General features: G+C 45.8%; 1 long non-coding RNA gene and 4 other non-coding genes across 6 annotated transcripts; 4 read left to right on the forward strand and 1 right to left on the reverse strand.

The window, feature by feature from the left end:
- Positions 1–6,020: 6,020 nt before the first annotated feature.
- LOC111761573 (small nucleolar RNA SNORA71) lies at positions 6,021–6,153 on the reverse strand. Its single transcript, XR_002794903.1, has one exon. It is a non-coding gene; the product is annotated as a small nucleolar RNA SNORA71 (small nucleolar RNA).
- A 5,373-nt stretch (positions 6,154–11,526) lies between these two features.
- LOC101428352 (uncharacterized) lies at positions 11,527–17,140 on the forward strand. Of its 2 annotated transcripts, none has more exons than XR_001117933.3 (5): positions 11,527–11,739; positions 11,829–11,949; positions 12,379–12,573; positions 14,948–15,017; positions 16,715–17,140. It is a non-coding gene; the product is annotated as an uncharacterized lncRNA (long non-coding RNA). The 2 variants fall into 2 exon arrangements; XR_001117932.2 differs by having other exon boundaries at positions 11,536–11,739; positions 12,493–12,573.
- On the forward strand, positions 13,053–13,168 carry LOC111761572 (small nucleolar RNA SNORA71). The gene has a single exon (XR_009183379.1). It is a non-coding gene; the product is annotated as a small nucleolar RNA SNORA71 (small nucleolar RNA).
- Positions 14,368–14,500, forward strand: LOC111761578 (small nucleolar RNA SNORA71). The gene has a single exon (XR_002794908.1). It is a non-coding gene; the product is annotated as a small nucleolar RNA SNORA71 (small nucleolar RNA).
- LOC111761577 (small nucleolar RNA SNORA71) lies at positions 15,662–15,795 on the forward strand. Its single transcript, XR_002794907.1, has one exon. It is a non-coding gene; the product is annotated as a small nucleolar RNA SNORA71 (small nucleolar RNA).
- Positions 17,141–22,155: the final 5,015 nt, after the last annotated feature.

Raw genomic sequence — 22,155 nt, forward strand, 5'->3', positions numbered from 1 at the left:
CTCCCAACGGACGGGGTCAGAAGAACAGACATCAGCCCCCCCACCAGCATGGCTGGGGTCTGAAGAGAGACTTCAGCCTGCCCCTGGAAGGGGGGATTTGAATTTATACAGAACTTTCCTAGGCGGGGAAATGATAGTTGGTGGGAGAGGGTTGAGGGTCTGAGTGAAGTGCAGGGCAATAGAAAGCTCTAGAGATAAAAACTTTCCTTGATAGTGACTGCAAGATAGTGGGTTAAGGGAGTTATGGTTTCTTGGAATGCTGCAGGAGCAGAGGTTTCTTTGATCAGTAGAGTTCTGTTTTGTTGTGTTTTTAAAGATTTATTTTTTATTTATTTCCTTCCCACCCCTCCAGGTGTCTGCTCTCTGTGTCCACTCACTGTGCATTCTTCTGTGACCACTTCTATCCTTATCAGCGGCACCAGGAATCTGTGTTTCTTTTTGTTGCGTCATCTTGTGTCAGCTCTCTGGGTGTGCGGCGCCATTCTTAGGCAGGTTGCGCTTTCTTTCGCGCTGGACAGCTCTCCTTACAGGGCACACTCCCTGCGCGGGGCTCCCCTATGCGGGGGACACCCCTGTGTGGCACTCCTTGTGCACATCAGCACTGCACGTGGGCCAGCTCCACACGGGTCAAGGAGGCCCGGGGTTTGAACCGTGGACCTCCCATGTGGTAGACGGACGCCCTATCCATTGGACCAAGTGCACTTCCCTGATCAGTAGGGATTTTATCTCCCTCTGATATGTAGGTAGGGAAGGTGTCCATTTCCCTTTACTCTCCTGTCTCTATGTGACTTCTTTATTTAACTTGTGGGGAAGTGTCGTGCCCTTAGGCTCGTAGGCTTATGGGGAATGGGGTTAGCCTTTCCCCAATGCATAAGAGGGGAAACTGAGCTACAGCTTGTTAATTATTGCAAACCTCTAACAATACTTGACTTGGTTTATTCTTTTTCACCATGCTAGCTGACCATGTCATTCTTCACTGTTAAGTACCCTGGGTTTTCCTGGTCTTTCAAAAGAACATTTCTATGATTTCATCAATAAGTATGATATTGGTTGATGGTCAAAGACATAAGTCTATTTATGCTATGCTGAGTATTTTTTAAAATTATGAATGACATTAAATTTTGTCAAATGGCTATTGATGATATCTATGATTTATTACAGTAGCTTATGATAAGCCAACAACTATGCTTGAGGTACTGTATTTGTGGTGCCTTGGAGTTATGTACCCCAGAAGAGCATGTTCTTAACCATTATCCAATCCCATGGATATGAAGCCCCTTTGTAAATAGGTCCTTTTGATTAGGTTATTTTTAGCTAAGGTGTGGTCAGCTAAATCAGGGTGGATCTTAATCCTATTACTGGAGACCTTTTAAAAAGGCCACAGCTAGAAGACCCTGGGGAAGCAAGAAGCTGGAAGTCAACGGAACCTGGAAGAGAAAGGATGCCACCATGCACATTGCCATGTGGCAGAAAGGCCAAGCAACCCCAAGGATTGCCAGCAGCCAGCTGCAAAATGCAGCGTCGCCTTGCTGATGCCTTGATTTTGGACTTCTCCTTCCCTCTAAACTGTGAGCCAATAAATTGCCATTGTTTAAGCCAATCCATTGTAAGGTATTTGTTTTAGCAGTTAGAAAAGTAAAACAGTATTTCAATTTATTATTTTACCTATTTTAAAATGAAAAAAATCTGAGGTTCAGAAAGATTAACTTGCAAACACACAGCTAAGATGTGGTAGAGAAAGATTTTGTGTGTCTGTCTTACTCCAAACACTATGATATTTACCACACTTTTGACCTCCTAATGTGATAAACTCCTAGTCTTCCTAAAATAAAGTCATGCTTTCATTCATGGGACAAACCTCATTTGATATTGGTGGGTTATTATATTTGATTTCAAGTTGGGGGGAAGGCAGACACCATGGGTTTCTCTCACTTATCCCTTCACCTCCCAGTTATGATACAAAACAAAACAACAATAACAAAAGACAGTTGTTAGGGAAATAGTGTAAGTTTTCAAGTTCTGTTATGGGGAGAAAAGTCTAGTCATTTTTCATTTTGGGGGGATTTTTTTCTCCCCCTTTTTTAATTTCCTACAGAATCAGGCTTTGGTAGACATCAGGGTATCTGTTGAGTAGGCCGCTTAGGCTTCCGAGTTCCTAGCACATTGTCAAATAGAGAGTCGGTGCTCAGTCACCAAGTAATGAAGGAATGAATGAACGAAAGAGTGAGTGAGCAAATAATGAATGCATTGGCTCAACAGTGTTTGCCCCCTACCTCGTTGGTAGGTTGAGTGATGCACCCCAACAAAAGACCTGTTCTTAGTCTGTGTTCCTGTGGTTATGAACCCATTTGTATATTGGATCCTTGGAAGATGTATTATCAGTTAAGGTGTGGACTTATTTGTGAGGTGGATCTTCTGAGATCCTATTTAGATGTGACCCAACTGAATCAGGGTGGGTCTTAATCCATATTACTGGGGGCCTTATTAAGAGAGGAAATTTAGATGCAGTCAGAGAAAGCCACAGCAAGAAGCCAGAAGTCAGTGGAAACAGGAAGAGCAGGCCCAAGAAGTGAGGGATTCCAGGAGGCAGGAGGAGGAACATAAGCCCCAGAACCCCCGGGCCTGCCGCAAGCCAGCACCAGGACATTTCCAACTCCAGAAGAAAGCCTGGTCTTGCTGATCCATGGATTTGGGACTTCTGGCCTCTTAAACCATGAGCCAATAAGTTCTTGTTATCTAAACCAACCCATTATGTGGTATTTGTCTTAGCAGCCTGACAAACTAAGACACACACAACATCCCTCTCAGTACTATTCTTCTGTTTTGATGACTAGTGGCTCCAAGTGTCTGGGGGCCTCCTCCTCTTCCTACAGCCTCCTCAAGCCCCACCTCCCTCACTCTTGAGCCCATACCTGCCTGGACCACCACTGGAAGGAGCTAGCACCTCTTCACTCAAAAAGACCCACTTCTGATATGTTACCCCTGCAGAGAGTATACCTGCAGTTTTGCTTTGTTTTAAACATCAGCAGATACACTGGGTGACTGACAAATAAGGGGGAGCTGCTGAAAATGAATGGCCTGAGCGATGGCTGTCCTGACACATGAGTGAATGTTGTCATGACACCTTTATTTCATAGGCTGAGTATACCACCCTGTTCATTGGACTCCCTAGTCAGCTAGGCCAGTGTTGCAGATGGGAAGTCAACCTGGATAAGCAAAATGCCTGCATTGTCTCATGAATCAGCCAGACTCCCAGTGGAAAACCGGAATAATTGGCCACTTAGTGCAAGTTAAGGAAAAGACTCCAAATTTAGCCAGGATGCATTGATGACAAAAGTCAAACTTATGCTAAAAAAGAAATGCTTTATTGGAAAGTTCATGTAATCAAAAAGGGGAAGGGCAGAGGTAGAAATGGGCCTCCAAGGAAACAAACACCAGGACTGGAATCCCCCTGAGACTCCTTGTCCTGCAACTCTGCCTCTCACTTTGTGTGGATATCTGACTTCACACGCATTCTAGTTCCTTGCATGGGGTGGGATGGGATACATGCCAGGTTTACCCTGAGGCACACCTCTGTTTATCTTCCTCTATGGGTAGGCAGGCCTGCCACATATGGCTGTTCAGGTTGTGCACAGCACAACTCATGGGAGTACCATTCACATTATTGAGAAGCAGAGATGCTAAGAAGGCTTGGCTGAGCCAATGCCATAGAAAAATGATTTACTTAACAGAAAGAAGACACTTTCCTAGCACATCCTTCTCTGGTGCAGCTTGGTGACCCTATATTATAACATTTGTGGGGGAGATAAAAAAAATCCCCACTCCGACCCTTAAGCAAAGGATTTTTGATAAAAGACTCTTGTGAATATCAGAAGAACAATGTTTTGGGGGAATTTTCTATTCCCAAACTCAGGTCAAGCAGAAGATAATTAAACCTGCAATAAGGAAACCTGTGCAGGACCATTAGAAAAAAAGGTATGAATGAATGGATGGATGGATGGATGGATGGATGAATGGATGGATGAATTGATGGATGGATGGCTGAACAAATGAATGAACAGAAGGTTCAGCAGTGCTCTTCCCCCCTTTTTGATGCTACTGTCCTGTCTTTAAGATTTATTTTTATTTATTTCTCCCCTGCCTCGTTGTTTGCATTCACTGTCTGCTCTCTGTGTTTCCTTGTCTTCATTTTAGGAGGCACCAGGAACTGACCCTGGGACCTCCCGTTTGGGAGAGAGATGCCAATCACTTGAGCAACCTCCTCCCCCTGCTCGTTGTGTCTCTCGTGTTTCCTCGATGTGTCTCTTTGTTGCGTCATCTTGTTGCATCATCTTGCTGTGCCATCCTGTCACATCAATTCTCTGTCTTGCTCGTCTTCTTTAGGAAGCACTGGGAACTGAACCCGGGACCTCCCATGTGGTCGGCGTGTTCCCAACTACTTGAACCACATCCACTTCCCATGTTATCTTGTCTTGATCATCAGTGGTTATCAGTGGTTCCAAGTGGCTGGCAGTATCTTCCTCCTCACTAATCCTGCCCTTCAATGGCATCAGAGCCAAGGCAGTTTCCACCCAGAGCTTTTTGGTTTTTGTTTTTTAATTCTATTCTAGTATTTTATTTAGAACTGGTGAATATGTACAAACATATGTACATATACAAATGCTTACATAAGCCAAGCTGTTTACAAGTAAGTTTTCTTTTTTTATACTTTTCTTTAGCAGGTTTTGGTTTTCAGGTTATGTGCCTTCGGGAAATGAACTTCCACCCAGAGTTTTTGTTTAGAATGTTTACATCTACATCCATGTGTGAATTGGGTTGTAATTTACTTTCTTTTTATCGATCTTGTCTAAATTTGAAATCCATAGTTATTATGTGGATTGGGGACTGTCCCCTCTTTTTCTATTATCTGGGAAAGTTTGTGTAAGGTTTTCTTTTTCTTTTTCTTTTTTCTTTAGAGAAGTCATAGGTTTACAGAAAAATCATTAACAAAATCCAGAATTCCCATATACACCCTATTGTAAATACCTTCCATTAATGTGGTAATTTGTTATAGTTCATGAAAGGACATTTTTATAATTGTACTATTTAGCTATAGTCCATCATTTACAATTGAATTCAAGTTTGTATTTTACAGTACTATGGGTTTTTTTTTTAAGGCTATGCTTTAAAGACTTTGTAGAATTCACCTATAAAACTGCCTGGATATGGTGTTTTACTTGTGGAAAGATTAATCACTGATTCAAATTTTCTTATCAGATTATTCAAGCTGTCTTTTTTCCTTAAATAAGTTTTGTTAAATATTTTCTTGGAATGTATTCATTTTACTGAAGTTTTAAAGTTTGGGGTAAAAATTCCAACATGTTATTCTCCAACTAGTTTTTTATTCTCTACTTTGTACTGGGTCTTTTTTCTCATTCCTAAAATCATTTGGCTATTGCTCTCAAGTAAGCTACATTCATTTTCTGCCATTTGATTTATGCTTTTGTTATTTTATTAATATCACTTTATTTGGATCAGTTTGGTTTATTCTTTTTTTACTTTTTAATCCCTCAGAGGCAAGAGCAGACTGGGACATGAGGAATTTTTTTTTTTCAGAATTAGTTGAGCCCCTCTTCCCCAAAAACCAAAATTTGCTTTTTCATCATTTTTCCTGATCACCTTCCCAATGTCCCTTCCTATTTGAGTCCTTCAAAAACCTTATCCAGGCACACTACCTCCAAATGGTCATCTTTCTTTAGAAATCCTATGGCAACCACTGTATGCACTTAACGTCAAACTTATTCATGCATTCAGTTATTAGAATTCATCTGGCTAGTGAAATGGAATGTTGCCTCCTTCCTCTCTGCAGGATTCTTTGATCCTCAGCCACCCTCACACTAGTTAACCTGTCCTGGGGAACAAATAGTCCTCGATACACATAGCCAAGTTTCTACCAAGAGGTCAAGCTGAGAAAGGTCAAATGAGGAAACAGCAGCTCACAAAGCCCCAGAGGCAGAAAGCATTGGCAAGAGAAGCCAGAGTGTGTTAAAGCGCCTGTCTTCCCAGGGGATGGGGATGGGCCCTCCAAACCTGGGGAAATGCTTTCTGCAATTCTTCTCACTGCACTCTCAGTGACCAGGACACAAGCAGCAGCGATTGCCCTGAAACGCAGTGCCAGAGATGAGCAGAGCCAGGGAGGGAGGCCAATGCCAATGCTGATGTCGATGGCCAGAATTGGAGAGAGCTGCCAGCAAGTGTTGTCTTGTCCTGCAGAGACCCCTCGAACCTCCCTGCCAGATTTTCAGGACTTGGAATTGTCCTGAATGACATTGCAACGACAGATACAGGCCATTAAATATTCTGCCATAACCTACAGAATGGAGTGGGAGAGAGAATAAACTATAATGTAAACTGTAATCCATGCTCAGTGGCAATGCTCCAAAATGTGTTCATCAATTGTAATGAATGTACCATACTAATGAAGGATGTTGTTAATGGGGGCAAATGTAGGAGGTGTGGAGAGTGGGGCATATAAGAATCCCTTATATTTTTTGGGTAACATTTTATGTAATCTAAGTATCTTTTTAAAATAAATAAAAAATATTAAAAGGGGTAGGGGGTGGGATATATGGGAACCTTTTATATATATATATTTTAATTAATTAATTTATTTATTTATTTCTCTCCCCTTCTCCACCCCCCCCCACCCCACCCCGGTTGTCCATTCTCTGTCTCCTTCTGCTGTGTCCTCTTTGTCCCCTTCTGTTGTTGTCAGCGGCACGGGAATCTGTTTCTTTTTGCTGCGTCATCTTGTTGTGTCAGCTCTCCGTGTACGCAGCACCATCCCTGGGCAGGCTGAACCTTCTTTTGCGCTGGGCGGCTCTCCTTACAGGGCACATTCCCTGTACATGGGGCTCCCCCATGCGGGGGACACCCCTGCGTGGAAGGGCATCCCCTGCGCGCATCAGCACTGCACATGGGTCAAGGAGGCCTTGGGTTTGAACTGCGGACCTCCCATGTGGTAGACGGATGCCCCAACCACTGGGTCAAGTCCACCGCCTATATTTTTTAATGTAACATTTTTTTTGTGATCTATGTATCTTTAAAAAATACAATTTAAATAAATAAATAAAAATATTTTTAAAAAACAAACCAAACAAAAAAAACCATGTCCCTGCCAGGAGGAATGAAAGGGAAGATATTTCTGGCAAAACAGAGGGAATATCTTGGCATTGGAAAAGATACTGTCATTAACAGCAGAAATAGAAATTCCTTTCTACCTAGCTTTGTTTTCTAGAAGGGTAAATGGGTTCAGATAGGCCACAGAACTAGACGGTGTAGGGGAGGAATTGGAACCCAGAGACAGGATGGTCTGATGTCTAACGCACCCATTTCCATTACAGCACGCTGCTGCTGGTACTCTGCTACAGGAAGGAAGGTAGAGACCCTAGGGCATTCTCTACCCGAATCAGACTCTGGACGTGCCTCCCCTACAGCAGCAGCCTCTGAAGGAGTCAGATGTGACCCAGATAGTGGCTCAGCAGGGGCAAAATTGAGGACCAAAGGAGCAGCAACCCTGCCTCTCAGGTCCCCTGACACCACGACCCCCAGGGAACAGGCACAAGATTGACCAGCTGCAAGGAACCAACACTTCAAACAACAGATCAGAGAGCTTACCCCAAGGGCACCAGGGTCTAGCGTTCTCTTGACATGACAACGGCCACTCCCAAGGAGACTTTGCACCCAGTGGGCTCATCCACAACAGACAAGAAGCTGCAAATGAGCAGCCGACTTGGTCCCTGCTCACAGCAGGTCCTGTGGGTCCAAAGAAAACATTCAGCATGGTAGATACTAGACAGGAAGCATTCTGCAAGTGCTCACCATTATTATTGTTACCTAAACAGAATGAAAAAGAAAAGCAGTTTGACCATAAAGAGGGAGACAGTGGATAGTCAATGCAGAGTGGCCAACTCAGATCAATGCATAGTACTCAGGGATGGGTTGAAAAGGGCTCCGAGCCACAAAGTTTGTGGGATTGTGCCATGGCTGACTGGTAGTGACTAGCATGGACCTGAGCCCTCTTGGTGGCAGGAGGGCCTCAGGTCTGCCACGTGCTGCTGTGTAGGGCTGTGTTCATAGATCCCTGGATTATATTCTGCTTGGACCACCTCTTTACTGCTCTGGCCCCTGCCATCTAAAAGGCCAGGGGGAGAAATTTTCTCCTGGAGGCTTTTGTACCTGTTGCATGCCAAACAGCTTCCCATGTGTTAGAAAGAAAGCTGTACTTATAAGAAAACAAAAGCTCACCTGATTGTGGAGGAGAAAAGAATTTCATTAACGATCTTGCAAGAACTGGGCTCTCCACCTAGATAAAATGGCCATCGTGACAAACAACAAGAAACTGATATTTATAACCTAAACCTAACACGCGGGTCCCTCCTCTGTTCCCCATTGATTGGTTACTTCAAGGGTTACAGCCTATCCGAGAGATCTAACTAACTTACGGTTCCCGCTCTGATTCCCCCTCCCGGTTCCCTACACTCCCCCAGGCTGGGCAGGCTCAGCATCGCTTTCACCCCTCGTGCGCTTCACAAATTTGGCATCGCTTTCACTGCTGGCCCCGCCCCCCGCACTCACCATTGGCTTTCCCCGCCCTAACCCCGCCCCCAACACTCACCATTGGCTCTCCCTGCTCTAGCCCCGTCCCCAGCACTCACCATTGGCTCTTCCTCATTTCGGCGCCACTTTTCAAATTCTTGGCGCGCGAAAGCTGCTGGAACCCCTACCCTCCCTCCTCGAGCAGCGGAGCCAGCTCCGGCGTCCCCTTGTGAAAATTAAACTTACCCCTTTCCCACTTTCCCACACGTGGAAGGACTTAAAGCAGACTCTAATGAATGTGTCCCTGAAGAGAGAACACTTCCAAGTAGAGGAACAACTGGGAACTTTCTCGTCCCCAGGTAGCTCCGTTTGCTGAAGTGTAGCATTTCCCCCAGATGCTCTAAGGTGTGATGGGCACTGTGACAGCCATGGATTGTTGGAGATTTGGACCCGAAGGGTATCGGGAATGAAAGAAAGAGAAAAAGGAGAGTGAAAGAAAGAGAAAGAAAGAAAAAGAAAGGAAGAACGAGAGAGCTGGGATCAAGGGGTCTGCAAGTAGAGACTCATCAGACAACTTTATTGTTTACAAGGGGCTCTCTATATACCCCAGTCTACGTGACAACAAGCAGGAAAACATAGCCTGCGTGACAACAAGCAGCAACATGCAGTTAACTATGAGCATTACTCAAAGTCTAAGAAACTCAAAAAAATCTTATCTCAAGGTACAAAGTCTAAGTGTTCTATTTACTATAAAAGATATGTGCTCATCTTTTCTTTCAGCTTTTAACAGCTTCATCCCATTTGCCTGGAACTCTTAATTACCGCATTCCATAGGTAGCAAGCGTTGCCATGGAGACAGCACGTCTCTCCTTGTGAGGCCACTGTGCCTCAGTTTCCAACAATGGGTCTCTCCTCGTCCTCTCTTACTCTTTTCTTTCTCCTCCTTTGTCTTTGGTTCCACAATTATTGAACACTGAATAGTTGGCACACAAGAAGAGAGGCTCAGACACAGACTTCAAGATCCCAAGATCTTAATCTCTCTTCAAGAGAGGGAGAAAGAGACCAGCAAACCAATGATTACAGTGAGATGTCATAAATGTCAAGGACAAGGGAAGAGAGGGGAGTGTGTAGCAGGCCAAGTTTCTGGAATATGAGGCCTTGAATGAGAGCTGACCCTGCTCATGCCTTCACAACTAGCCTCCAAGCTCCTTTAGGATCCATACTTTCACACACACAAGATACAAATACAAGGAAGAAAATAAAATTTACCCAGCTTGTGTCTCATGTTCAACCATTTGCCGGGGGGAGCAGAACACCATAATTGATATTCTCAACAAGAATGAATTCAACAGGAACAGTGGAAGCCTCAGAAAAAGCAGGGTCCTTTTCTAATAATGAGTGGGGGCCGGGTGGTGGGTAGGTCAAAACCACAGATGTCTTCAGTACTTACTATTCAGATTATGTGATACTAAGCACTGTGTTGCCTTTAAGGTATTACCTCTAAGTATAATGTTATTGATTGGTTATGGTTTGTATCACATGATGAAATATCCTTGTGGACCAAGTATTACAAAAAATATTTTTCAGATCAGTAATAGAAATTGAATATTATCAAATACATTTTTGAGTATCTCTTAAATTCCTCTTAGGTCGCTTTCTCATTTGAATTTTGGCTATGCTACCTACTGTTGGGCAAAACAACTTGGGATAGACCCTGAGCATTTCTGCACATTCTTGTTAGGTATGCCAAGAAGGCAAGTCCCCCATTGCTCTGCACCTGGGTCATTTGCAGCGAACAGCCTTGAAGGATGGGGTAAAGTTTCCTTCCAGGCTAAAAGCAGGCATGCTTTTGCTGCCATAAAAATGGTGCATCCCAAAGCTCAGCGTTCCTTTCCAGTAACACAGCACACTGTGGGCCCTGTGCCACCATGGTGGGGCTTGTAGGGCATGGGCAACCAACACAAACATGAAACCCTACCTACTGCTCTGCCATAAACAACAAAGTCCTTAAACGCCAACTCAGGAATTCTGTGCCTTCTGCCAGCAGCCATTAAACAGTAGCAGGTTAACTCATTAGCTGGTGGGTCGGGTTAATTCTCAGACCACGTGCAGTTCTTGACACATATTAACTCTGTGACCTTGCGTAAGTTAAACTTTCTAAGCTTTTATTTCTTCATTAGTAAAATGTGGATAAAATAATGTTTACCTTATAGGATTGGTATGATAATTAAATGTTTCAAATACCTGAAATATTGTGCATGCTCAAAACTATTAGTCATTATTTGACATTACAGTTGCCTTCCTCTAGTATTTTCGGAAAGTATTAGAGTGTCAGATATAATACTATGAAAAACATTGTTGACATGCTTCCATGAATTTTGCATCTTCACCATGTTTTACTTTTGACATATATTCCTGGACATAATCTGTTAATATTCTCATGGCTAGCTCCTTCTTCTCCATCAAATTAAATAAGATTTCCTTGGAGATCCCCACCCTGGCTAGGTTGGTCCCCACTGTTACTGTGATACTATCTTGTCCATTTCCTTTGTAGCACTTATCACGAATTGTAATTATTGCATTTACTGTTCGCGTGTGTACTATTCCCTCTAGAATGTATCTAACATAAAATCAGGGACAATTTTTGTCTTCTTCAATCATCTCCAATGCTTAGGCCAGACGCTGATATGACGGAGATGCTCAATAAAGATTGAACGGATGAATGGGAGTCTAGATGAAGAAGTTCTTGGGAAGATGGATGGATGGATGAGGAAGCTGAAGTTCCAGAAATGTTTTCTGTTTAAATGGATGGATGGATGAGTTGGTGGTTGGGTGGGTAGAGTAAGAGAGTAAGATAGATGCTGGGTTGAATGCATGGTTAGTGGTCCTCAATGTCGAGTCAGAGTTTCAGCTCCGATCCACGAGGGGGCGCTGCAGGACCGCTTGCCTATTTGCGCCGGGGGAGACGCCCTTCTCCGCAGCTTCCCGAGCCTCCCGCTGCATTTCCGCCGTCGCGGATCGAGTGGTGTGTGTTTTGAGCTTGAGGCTGCGGTCCTGTCTCTTCCGCCGCCATTCTGTACCTCCCGGCGTTCTCTCCTGACATTCTGCACCTAATCGCGAGGTCCCTCTGGCCCTGCAGCCATCCTGCTTCTCCAGCCCCGGGTGAGTCCCCTATGGGCCGTGCTGGGTGCGTCGTGTGCGCGGAAACCTGGGCGGTCCCCAAAACCGATGCCGCGCCGCCTTCTCGACAGGAGGGGAAACCGAGGCTGGAAGAAGGGCGGAGGGGAGAACTCCTGCCGAAGGTCCGAGCCCGAGCGAGCCCAGACCCCAGCTTCTGATGCTCCGTCCCCTCCACCGGCCTTGGACCTCAAGGTATTCGTGTTTCCTAGACCTAAGATTTGTCATGTCTGTGTCACCGTCAGCCCAGAGCTAGTTCAGAGCAGGCCCCGTATCAGATCATCTGTCCTCACAACCATCTTGTGGGAAAGGACTTAAAGCCGTTGGTAGTGACACCAAAGCCCCTGCGAGGTTCACTACCCTGGGGACCTCTGGGGACTCCTGGTATTTGAAGATGCAGAGCCATTTGTCTGTTGCCTACAAAACTGCCAGACATTGTGTTATGTTCTTATGACTGTTAACTCGTTCTTCCCTTCATAACTCTGAAAGGTAAATGATAAATTCCCCATTTTACAGACCGCTTGCTGAGGTTTAATTCAGGATGCTCCTGGGGCACCAGAGAAGAAGAGTCTGGATTCCTGCACCTGCTTCACACTAAAGTCCTTTCCCTTGCTCTTCCTCTAGGCCACGCTGGACTATGATATATGATAGTCTTGCAGAGCCATGGAAAATCTTCCTTGGATTGCTTTGCTGGTTCTCTGTCCTCCAGTGCCCCCTTCTTTCTTGCAAACCCTGCAGGCACTCCCTGAAATGCTCTCCTCCTGGGTGAGCCCTGTGAGCACCTGGAAGCCAGCACTTCCCCTACCACACAGGCACCTGGTAAGTGACAGAAGCCTGGTGTAATAGATGGGATTAGGAGTCAGAAAGACCTGTCTTTGTCAGTCACTCATTAGCTGTGTAACCTTGTCCTTATCCTGAGCTTTAGTGTCTGTAAGAAGACTGTCAGTCACTCATTAGCTGTGTAACCTTGTCCTTCTCCTGAGCTTTAGTGTCTGTAAGGAGAAAAATTATGGAAGTTTTGTGAGGGCAGAGATCTTGTCTTGGTTTTTCTTTGTTTTTGAACCCACAGTGTCTGGAACACAGTAAGTACTTAATAAATGTTTGTGGGATGACTCAACAATTTAGGCATTTTTACCTGAAGTTGGTCTTCCAGGTAAAAATCTTTTGATGTGGGGAGATGGAATCTTTATATGAAGTGCTGGTAGCTGTCAGGGTCCAGGGCTTGACTGGACTGCTTCTCCTACTTGGGCACGTTAGGAGACTGCTGACGTTGGCTTCTCTTTCTGTCTTTCCCTCTGCCCTGCATGCGAAAGTGACCATGGACTATCTTGTGCCCTGATCATTAATAGCAGAGGGAGAGGAATTGCTGAAAGCAATTCTCTGAGTTCCTTCCAAATCCTGGAGCTCTCCCACACTTCTTCCTTCCACCACTGTTTGTGTGCCACTTGGTGCATTCTGATTCATTCTGAGTGCCCTCTGTGTGCAGCCTAGTGCTGAAGCATGGGCTGTGTCTTAAAGAGCTTATGGGCTGGCTGTGGAGCCACCATGTGGGTTATTCTTCAGCTAGGGACCCTACCCCTGAAAGCCCTCTCTGCCCCACCCCCCACCCTCCCTTTCCAAGTCCTTAGCCACTTAGGTTCCCTGGGTCTGATGTAGTGTGGGGAATTGTATTGAGTGAGGGCACTAGTCATACCTTGTGAAAATAGTTGTTTTTTGTTGTCCCTCTACCTCTCTCTACTCTGAAGTCAAGGTCAGTGTCTACAGTTTAATCATAGGTTGCACATAAGATGATACCAGAAAGCCATATTTGCCATAGATGATCTTTTATTTCTTTGGAGTTTTAAACTTCTTCATGAGAAGATGGTATAACTCGTGGGTTAAAAACAACAAAACCACATTTGTGAAACATTTACTATCAGGCAATGAGCTACTCAGATGTGCTTAGCTAGCAGGAAGTGTTGTGACCAGGTGACATCTAGGTTGCTCATCTAGGGGCAACTTGGTGCAGAGACACTCACGAAAGGTGTCTCCAACATGTCAGGAACCATGGTGCTCCCAAAGTGAGGCTGTTCTCTGGAGCTCTGGGGTTTTGATTCCCATAAAGGCGCATGCAGATTCCTTGGGCATGATGCTGTCTGGGAAGGGGAGGCAAGATGAGGGTAGCTTTGTCTTGGTCCCCAGTTTTACCATCTCTGGAGCCTTTGAGAATGTATCTGGTTCTTATGTATCCTGCTTGGGTTCTGAGAACCCTTGGATAACCGTCCTTCAAATTGTAGTATAGGCAACAGAAGAGCTGAATTAAAGCAGAGAAGATTTTAGGATCAGATCTTCCTGTCCTTAGATCTCATAACTCCTAGCTTTGGAATCATGTCTTTATCCTTAGTTTCACTATCTAGAAAGTAGGAATACAATGAGGCAGTTTTTATTAGGATCACGTACACACACTCCCTGTCTTCTACAACCTAAGAACTCTGTCAGTTTTCTTTCAGAAGTATCTTCTGTGAACCTCTCCTGGCTGGGTATGTTGAGGGAGTCCTGTGCTTGGTTACGAGATTTCTCCAGGCCTCTGCAGCTGGTCTCCCCTTTTTAGCAAATGCTTTGTCCTTTTCTGCCCCCTGCATTCGTAAGTGATCATGGGCTACCCCCATCCTGGTCATTGGTAATGCAGGCAGAGGAAATGTGGAAAGGGTCACCCCGTGTTCTGGAGGGTCTGCATCCCCCTTTCCAGTTCCGGAGCTTTCCAACACTTCTCCTATGCATGCACCCACCTCAGGCCTCCAAGACCTCGGGAGCCCCTGCATGTGTGCTATCGTTACTAAGTATCATTGTTGAGGCTTCTGTGGGAAACCAGGCTATGTTGTTGCTTAAGTTCCCTCAGTGCCCAGTAGAGGCGCTGCCAGCCATGGCGCATTCCTATAAACTTGGCCTCAGTGTCCTTTTCAACCTGTCACTGAGTAACTACACCTTTATCAGAGTTGGCCACCCTCTCAGAGATGGGCCACTGTCTCAGCCTTTAGAGCTATTCTTTTCCATGAGAAAATAATGTGTCTATTCAGGCAGTAACAACAGCCAACATTTGTGGAAGTCTTACTGTCCAGTAACTCCTGCACAAAGTCCTTTCTTGTTGCCTATCAGGCGCTGCTGTGAGTGAGGACAAGTCGGCTACTCACTAATGGCTTATCATCTGTTGCAGACAAGGCTATTTGCAGAGGCTCCATGGGGGTTATCATGTCAGGAACGTTCTTGACCCTGATGTCCTTGAGGTAAGATCTCCAGTCCGTTGTCTCGTTCTCGTAAGTCATATGCATGTTCCCTGGGGCTTTGCATGATGATGTAGAGGAGCTGGGAGGTGAGATGAAGATGGTGTCCAGGGTCCCCAGATCTTCCCCTCACCCCAATCCTGTACCTCCCAGAACACCTCTGGCCCCTCACATGCCTTGAGCAGCTCCTGCAGGAGAAGGACCTCCAGAGTCTGCCTTGGGCACTGGAAGCTCTCTGGAGTATCTGCCTTCCCTGGTATTGGAGTGTCAGCAGCGGCATGTTACAGTGAAAGATGGTGGGTCTCAAATCAGAGACTCCTGTCCCAGGGTCTGAATTCCCTTTCTGCCACTGTGTCAGTCCATGAGCTATTCAGAACCTCATTTTCTTATCCGAAAAAACAAACCTGTGATAGAGGTGACTTTTGTTGTACTTAGGACCACATTGTTCTTCTCCAACCTTAATATTTTTCCAGTGCCCCAAGTGATTTTTCTTTGCCTCCCCCTGGCAGGGAGATTTTGGGGTCTTTTGCAGGAAAGAATGGCTGCTACTGGGGTCCTCTGTACAGCTGAGTTCTTCATTAACCAACCTATTCCACAAGCCACTGGCAGCTGCTTCCTTTCCTGGATCTCTCTCTGCCCTCGTATGCACCTGCAGTCAAAAGTGATCGTGGGCTGCCTGTGTCCTGGTCATGGATAATGCAGGGAGAGGAATTGTGGAAAGCAGTTTCCCGTGTTTGGAGGGTCCACACCTGTCCCTTTCAAATGCTGGCGCTTTCACACACTCTTGCTTTTCTCCTGCCAGCTCTTTGCAGCCATGGGGGCATTGTGGGCTGCTGTGTGAGAGTGATAGATTTTGTAGCTTGCTCTTTCTTAGCTTCTGTTATCAGAGACCAGGCTGTGTATATATCAATATTTAGATACGTTGAGGGCAGTTGAGGATTATAGAGCATTAGTCCTACTTTTATGACCCACAATACCTTTTTTAAGGAGCCAAGATGAATTACATATAGTGAGTAAGTATGATGTTCGGTGGTGGATGGTGATTATCATAAGAATTTCAGGGAGAAGCGGCTTTATAGCTGGTGGCTCTGGCCAGGCTTTGAAAGAGTGAAATGCACTGGGCATTAGGAAGGTATTTCGGAAGTGGGAGCAGCAGGAGCAGAACTTTGAGGCTGGAGTTAGTGTGAGCACCTGCTCAGGAGCTCACAGTCCCACCAGGGAGACATACACAGGCCAAGTAGTGACAATATGAAGGGTGAGAGCTCCTGAGAGCAAGCTCTTTGCCATTTATTCTGGGCCCTCAAAAGCACTGTTTGAAATAAAATAATTTTTGGAAAACCTGGACTCTTAATAGATGTTTCATTTGACTTTTTCTCTGTGAGCACTGAGATTCCTTTTCAAGATGAGTTTGGTGTTAATAAATTGGCAGCTCATGCTTGAGTAATTGGGCATTCTCCTTGATGTCAACTCAAAGAGGGAGAAGATAATATTGGAGACCAAATACTTTAGTGACCTCCTGCTCTGTGGGCCTCCTCCCCACTCTTGGGGAACAGCCATGGATCCAGAGGTTGTCACAGGCAGCCCTAAGGTGATGAGGCACTTACGCCTTCAGGATGATGACCTGGGGTCCCAGCTCCCCTGGAGGGCCCTCCTCGTGGTAAGTTAGTGCCAGGAGGCAATGCTGCTCTGTGTTTCTGCAGATGGAAATGCCAAACCTCCGGCCTCATTTGACTTTCTCCTTTACATTATTTTGGGGCTGATCATGGACTCTGGAGTACAGAGTGAGGAGCAGCGTTGCTGCACAAAGCATCATCAGACCTTCACTTCAGTACTGCATGGAACCACTTTTCACTCTACATGAGAGGCCAGAGGGGGAGCCCTGGGACTGTGGGGATACAGCATCCAGAATTTGAGACCTTTCAGCCAGCTCTGCCCCTCAACAGCAGTACCACAGAGCACCTGGGACCAGGAAGGCTGGTTTCCTGTAGTCTACCTGGGTAATGCAGTGGGAGCCTCCCTGACTTGCTGCTGACACCTGGTATAATTTTTAAGAACTAAGAATGTTGAAATTTACTGTGCTATGCATTGTGGTCCTCCCATCTCCCTCAATAAATCTTGGAACTGTCCTGCTGCTCATTTGGTTTCTTTTCTTTTTTGTTTTTAAGTAATATTCCAGCAAGTTTTGGTATGGAGGATGGGCCACAGGGACAATTCTTCTTATTTCTGCTCCTCGAGACTTTCTGCGTAGCACACACCTAAGACTTGACATATGGGATGTGAAATGGGATGTAGAATTTAGGTTAGGAGTTGAATGCTCTCAGGTGCTGCTGGGTAGCTCAGTTTAGGAGAGAAAGGAACATTAGAATTGAGCTGGCTGAGGAATATTTGTCCAGTGCTTTGGGAGGGATGATGACAAAGTGGACTTCAGAGACCACAGCAGAGGCTGAATTCCCCAAGGAAGTGCTCTGAGCTCTGGGTGATGAAACTCCATTGGGGGGAATTTCCGGAGACTGATTTTGAGCAGAGATGGGAGTGGGGTATATGAGGAGCAGCTGCCCTTGGGAGAATTCGGGATGTGGTCAGCCAAATGCCAGGTGTCGGGGTTTCTGTTACCACAAGGTAGATTGGTCTTTGGGGATGATGTCTGGTAGCAGTAATTGCAGTGAGGTGTTAAGCATGTATATGCATCACCAGCCTATGTGGTACATGTTAATTTGTCCTCATTTTCTCAGGTTCAGTCCACACAGGAATTCTCCCAGAAGCCACTGGGGGAAAGGAATGGATTGGTCCATTACTTCAGTTGAAATTGGAATCACCTTGTCTGGGGTCCCGCTTCCTGAGTTGAGCCCATTAATGGCCTGTGCCAGTAGGAGGCATTCTTGGTGGCAGAAGAGTCCTCTTTGCCAGTCACTTCCAGCAGAGGCATCCAGAAATTGCAGATCCTTATTCCTGTCTTGCTTCTACATTCCTACCCAAGGACCATCTGGCACCTCCCGTTTCTCTCTTGAAGATCCCCCACCCTACCCCAACTCGTCTCTGGCCAGTCTCATCCAACCATGGCTCCTGTCTACTAGTAAAAAATGAACTCATTTTCCCCAGCATGGCCAAAGTCCCCCCTTTTCCTGAGCCCACTGACAACTGTTAGAGAAGTTTTACAATTTGCTGTTGCCTTGACATTTGTAGACCTCTTTTTCCTGAACAGATTGATGGTGCCCTCTCATTGTGAAGCAGCTTCCCATTTGCTCTGGGCAGTAGGGTCTAAATCCCCCTCCCCTGCTTTTAGGTCTGTTAATTCTAACAGTTTTGTTCACCCTCTATCTCAATCCAATAGTCTGGGAGGTCCCTGATGCCGTTTACTCTATATTGTATAGTAGGGTGATGGAGTACTGGAGAAGTGGGGAGAAGGGGAGCACACTGTGGTTGATGTCATGGGGGAGGGGTCTCAGGGCAGGAGGGGCATGATCACTTTGGGTGACTGGCACAAGGTTATCAAAATTTCCTTTCTAATAAGCCAGACTGTCAATTCATGGAGGTTTCCTTCAACCCTTGTCCTGTTTCTATGGCACCCTAGTTTAGCAACTAATACATTGGACACACTTAGCACAGAGCACTCAGGAAAGTGAGCATTCAATAAAGGGCAGCCCTTCTCAATCATTAGCTTGCTTACTTTTAAAATAAATGTGTTGTAAACATAATAAAATATGTGCTAAGTAAATTCCTCATCCTCATCGCCAGACCAGCCTCAGCCTTCCCTCCCATGCCTTCTGCCACCCTTGCCCCACCTGACAACACAGTCTCTAGCTGAGGCTGCCCATTCTCCAGAGGAAACACATGTGACCCTCCTCATTCTGCCTGTGGCCTGTCCTGTCCACCCTCATCTCACACGTCACTTCCCACAAGCACCTTATTCCCCAGCCACACTACCACTTAAGGGCCCTGAACACACTGTCCTTTTCCTGTCCTGTGTGCCTGCAATGCATTCTCCACTTGAGACACTTGGCTGACTCAGCTTTTGTCAATTCCTTTAGGAAGCCTTCCTTGGCTAAACCTCCACCCAGACTGGATTCACTACCCTTCCTTTCATTCATATTGAGTATCAATTATGTGTAGGCACAATGCTAGGAACTGGTAAGCAGAGCAGCCAAAAGAGCAAACCCCTGCCATCAATCACAATGCTAAAATTTTAGGGGACAGAGAAGCATGCCGGAAACTAAGATAAAGTTCTAAAATATATAGTATAGTTGAGAAATACTAAGGGGAAAAAATAAAGCAGGGAAAGAAGATAGAAAAGTATGGGGGCCATCAGGGGGGAGTGGCATTTTAAATTGAGTAGACAGGGAAGGCCTCACAGGGAAGGTATTTGAGTAAAGTGAGGGGTGCTCACTTCTCCACCTCTCCACCTCTCCACCTCTGGGTGTTCCCCAAAGCATGTGCATGGACCAGGAATGATGGAAGGCTTTCCTTTTGGATACCAGCTCCATCAAACTAGAGAGATGAAGAGTCTAAAACCACTGCAGTGCTGCCCTGATTTTGAATGTCTGCCATGTTGTGACTGTGCATGTTTCGGGGATAACACCATACCTGTCAGCTCTGCATCTCTCTGTTCCCTAGCCTAGTTCACTGGACTAGGAAAATGCAGTGTTCCAAGGGCAGCCATTGATAGGCCTCACCCAGGGATGTGTCAAGAGCCTGAGCAATTGGTCTCGGGAAGAGACAGAGTAGGTGAGCCCCCTAAACAGTAGAGCCAAGGGTGCAGAGTATTGAGCTCCTGCTGCAGGCAAGATAACCCAGTTTCCAGAACTCTTGGGTAGAGTACGATATTCATTTCCAAACCAATTTTGGGCACCACAAACCTGGCTATGAGCAGAGCAGTACTTGTACTGGCCATACAACCTGAGGGGTCAGCTTTCTCTAAATTTTTATAAGGCATAGCTATGAGACTAAGATTCCAGTATTCCCATTTTTACGAGAGACCTTCCGTTTGCCACCACTGTGCCCGTTACTAGAGTGAGCTAAACAAATCTCTGCTCATTACAACCAAAAGGGAGTTAACAGCATAGTGGCTGGCATGTGGAAGGTGCTCAGTTAGCCTCAGGGATGAGGAATGAAGCCAGTGGTGGCATTGTCATTCTGCACCAGGGATGGCTCACCCAGGCTTCCTGCCCCCATGGCTACAACTGCCATGTCCGTAGGATGCTCAACAAGGCCCACATTGGGAGGCAACCTGGTGAAATCATTAAGAGCCTGTCAAGTTCTGGTATGGTCACTTAATCCCTGTGGGGCTTGGGCATGTTCTTTGGCCTCCCCAAACCTCAGTTTCTGGCTCTGAAATTTGACCATCAGAATAGCACCTATCGCAAATGGTAAGTGTATTAGTCTGCCAAAGGGGTACTAATGCAAAGTACCAGAAATCTGTTGGCTTTTATAAAGGGTATTTGGAGTAAAAAGGTTACAGTTCCAAGTCCCTGAAGAATCCAACTCAAGGTTGCTTTCTCACCAAAGTCAGTTGCCACGTGTTGAAGCAAAATGGCCCTAATCTCTGTGAGGGTTCAACCTTCCCTTCTGGGCTTCCATTCTCTCTGCTGCAGGCAGGCATAGGGCTTGTCTCAGGGTTTCCTCTCTCTCCTGGCCTACAACTCATCTCTTCCGGGCTTTCTATATCAGTCTCAGCTGTCTTGTTCTCTTCCCAAGTTCAGCTGCAAGCTATCAAGCAAATGGTTCATCTCTCGTCCCAGGGCCCCAGGATAAAAAATGACAGAGCACTCTTCCAGCATCTCAAGTGAGTGTCCGTTTATATCAGCCCACCAAAAAGGGGTGGGAACTCAACCTGAGCCATGCCTTACTGACTTAGCCAAATCAAAGCCCTCATCTTAACAAGTAATTTAATCAAGGGGCCCTCAACCAAATCCAATATAACCAAAGGATATCACATCCAGAAGAGATTAGTTTATAAACATAATCTTTCCCTTTTGGGGATTCACAAAAGTGATCTCAAACTGTCACAGTAAGTGATTAAGATGATGCATTTTACATGCATAACATGGTACCTGTCTCATACTGAGTGTTCAATAAATGTCAGCTATTTTTTGATGAGCATATATAGTTTGTTAGTTAAAATGATGAGCAAATATAAAACGTCATTATGACTGTGAAGAGATCTTGTGAAGAGAACAGAGGAGCTGAGCCCAGAAAGAAATGAGCCCCGGGAAGAGATACGAGCCTTATGCCAGCCTACAGCTGAGATGCGAAGAAGCTCTATTCACAGAACCTTTAGAATAAAGAGAAAGGCTGAACCCTCACAGGTGTCATCCACCAACTTGCTTCAACACATGGCAATAGAGTTTGGTAAGGAAGTATCCTTGGGTTGAACTCTTAGGGTCTTGTAACTATAAGCTTTTACCTCAAATATATACCCTTTATAAAAGCCAACAGAAGGAAACAGATGTGGCTCAAGCAGTTGGGCTCCCGTTTACCATATAGGAGATACAGGGTTCAATGCCCAGGGCCTCCTGGTGAAGGCAAGCTGCCCCACGCGGAGTGCTGGCCCATGCAGGAGTGCCAGCTGATATGGAGAGCTGGTACAGCAAGATGATACAACAAGAGACACAGAGGAGAGACAATAAGAGATGTAGCAGAACAGGGAGTTGAGGTGGTGCAAGAGAATTATCTCTTCTCTCCCACTCCAGAAGGTCCCAGGATTGGTTCCTGGAGCCACCTAATGAGAATACAAGCAGAAACAGAAGAACACACAACGAATGGACACAGAGAGCAAACAATGGGGGGGGGACAAGAAAAATAAATAAATAAACCTTAAAAAAAAGCCAACAGGAAAGCAGATGTAGCTCAACCAATTAGGCACCTACCTACCACATGGGAGGTCCTGGGTTTGGGTACCGATGCCTCCTAAAGAAGACAAGCAGATGTTGGCACCCACCATGAGAGCTAGACGCCTGCACCCACCATGAGAACTAGACGCCTACACCCACTGCAATGGGAGCTAGACACCACACCCCGCAGCAATGAGCAGACACCTAAATGAGCAGATGCCACAAGCCAGCCAATGCCACAGCCCACGGGGAGCAGATGTGGCACAGGCCATTAGGCATTCCCCTCCCATGTGGGAGGTCCTAGATTCGGTTCC

Source organism: Dasypus novemcinctus, chromosome 24 (assembly GCF_030445035.2).
Source record: "Dasypus novemcinctus isolate mDasNov1 chromosome 24, mDasNov1.1.hap2, whole genome shotgun sequence".
Taxonomy (NCBI): Eukaryota; Metazoa; Chordata; class Mammalia; order Cingulata; family Dasypodidae; genus Dasypus; species Dasypus novemcinctus.